Source organism: Phascolarctos cinereus, unplaced genomic scaffold (assembly GCF_003287225.1).
Source record: "Phascolarctos cinereus isolate Bilbo 61053 unplaced genomic scaffold, phaCin_HiC Scaffold_4;HRSCAF=312, whole genome shotgun sequence".
Taxonomy (NCBI): domain Eukaryota; kingdom Metazoa; phylum Chordata; class Mammalia; order Diprotodontia; family Phascolarctidae; genus Phascolarctos; species Phascolarctos cinereus.
The window spans coordinates 442,210,749-442,213,587 of NW_027555847.1; positions in this window are offsets into that span (position 1 = coordinate 442,210,749).

Sequence of the window (2,839 nt, forward strand, 5' to 3'; positions counted from 1 at the left end):
TCTTTTATGGTTGCGTTTTGATCAATTTAGTCATTTAGGGATTTTATATCATTTTGGTATAGGAGTAGAGACAGGTAATGCATAGACTGCAAGAAAAGACAACCAGGCAAGAGTAAAAAGAACACCCAGGGTAAAGTGATTTAAATGGACTCAATTTCAGAAAGATCACAGTCTTTCACAGTTGATCATCTTTACAACATTGCTGTTACTATTTATAATGTTTTCCTGGTTCTGCTCACTTCACTTTGCATCACTTCATGTAAGTCTTCCCAACTTTTTCTTTTGCAACATGGCTAATATGGAAATATGTTTTACATGACTTCACATGTATAATTAATACCATAGGACTTGCTTTCCTAAGGGGTGGGTGGGAGAGAATTTGCAACTCAAATTTTTAAAAATGAATTTTAAAAACTGTTTCCATTTAATTGGGAAATGTTTAACAAAATAAACAAAAATATATTTTAAAAATAAAGTAGAAGTAATTATACCCTACATGATTTTATAGAATACAGGCTTCATTTAGCTAACAGGTTTTATTCCAATTAGAGTGACAGGTCTGCTAGAGAGAAAAGCCAATTAAATCTATTGGCTTTACCACTATTGTTGGATTCTATCCATGTAACATGTTCTTTCATTAATAAACTAGAAAGATGCAATACAGGAGCCTGTTATGTTAACTTTGGGAGTTCTTGAATGCCAGTTTCTCTCTCCCCAATACAATTAATAGCTGAAATAGTTTTAATCAGTGACAGAGAAAACACAAATCATCCATTTCTAGTCTGCTTATGTTGTTCAATGCTAGAATGACTCTATGATCTCTTCAAGGGATTACCTTCCAATGGTGCAGATTGCAACACATCTGTACATTCGCAGCCTATATGATTCTTGTCTATTCCTCTCATCGGGTCTCTTTAGTGGATCTACCCAATAAACTTCAGGGCTCCCACCAGGCCTCACCATTCCACACTGATCAGTGCAGCTCCCAAAGACTGTCAGAGTACGTCATTAATTCATCTACTTGAGTTTTCCTTTTTCAATTTTATAATTCCTGCATATCTTTTAAGTTACATTCTTTTAGAATCCCTTGAGAGGCTTTATAAATACTGAGATGTGATGAAAGATCATTTAAAAACAAGAGACTAAATCATACTACCATTAAGGGTATGAATAATGGAAACGCAGGACTGGTTTTATGATTTTGATGGTAGGGATAGTTCCTGGATGAGAAAACTCCCTCTACTAATGCAGTAGGTACCCACTCTGCAACTTATAGTCCTAGTCACTTGAAGGCACAAAGTGGCTAAGTGCCTTGCCCAGGGTCATACAGCCAGCATGTGTAAAAGGGAAAACTCAAGCCCAGATCTTTCTGTGATCCTAAGACCTGCTCTCCATCCACTACGGCAAGTTGACTCTCACAATGTTAAGAAGGGTTTAAAGTATACTGTGCTTTCATGTTCATTATTTCATTTGAGCCTCACAACAGCCTAATGAAGTAATGCAAGGATCATGCTTGCCTTTTTACAGATATGGATGGAAAACCTCCCAAGCGTTTTTACTTCCTCACTGAACACATAATACATTCTGCTTCCTGATACACAGGAAAACATGTTAACACTTGCAAAATTTCATTCATTTTGAGGGTGGTCTGTGGAAGCATGTGTTAAAATTGTACCTTGTTCTGGTCCCCTTGACTAGCTCCCCTTTTATTTAGTATAGTAAGTTTATATAACAATAGCAGGAAATAAGATTGCAAAGGGGAAACCAGAAGTCACTTACAGGTTGTTGAATAGATCAAAAGACTGTAACTTGCCAGAATATATCGTATATTAACTAAAAACACATCCTGGGATGATATGCTAAATGAAGGGAAGTCATCTAAGCCTTGCTGTCAGAACTTTTTGGTCCTATAATATCAAAATCTCAGATAAGCTCCAGGCATTTTCAGTAAGACCAGCAGAGTACCAAATGATGCTGATAACTTTGAGATAATGTGGGCATGTTAATAAACTAACCTCAAGGTGGCATAGATAGATAAGAATCTACTCCTCATATGCTATAAAAATGAGACCCAAATTCCTTTTTTTTTTCTCTCTCTCTGGCTAGGCAATGGGGTTAAGTGACTTGCCCAGGGTCACATAGCTAGTAAGTTATATGTCTGAGGTCGAATTTGAACTCAGGTCCTTCTGACTCCAGGGCCGGTGCTCTACATACTGCGCCACCTAGCTGCCCCAAGACCCAAATTCCTATCTCTTCTCCCACCGAGGGCTCTTCCATCTCCATCCAGATCCATGCTCCCAACTCTAATCCATGGTTAAATGAGTGACTGTCTTTGTCTCTCCCAGTCCTTATTCTATTCCCCATGCCACCTGCCTTATTCTACCACTCTATCTCCAGTCCCCATACCATCTGCCTCTACTATTCCTCCTCTCCTGCATCATTTGTTCTGTACTTTTCTGTGCTGTTTGCCCTTACAGTCTCTGTGCTTCCATTGTAATAGCTGAAAAACTTGATGAACATCCCTTTAAATCCAAACTAGTAACCCCAGATATGAAACACAAGTGGTCTGAAGGGATGAAGCATTGCCAACTACTCAAGCAAAATACAGTCCCTTCTTGTTTACCACTGTCATCCCTATAAATCTCAACCTTTATCAATAGTTGGTAGGATTTGCTGAGATCGATGATGTGCCCATGGCTTTCTAGGAAAAGAGATGCCAACAGTGAGGGAAGGAAGAATGGAGTGCATAGAGATGATTACTGATCCCACAGGAGTTGATGAGGTCACTGAGTGTATATAGAGAATAAATATAAAATCTTATTCTGGGCCTTGAAAAAAA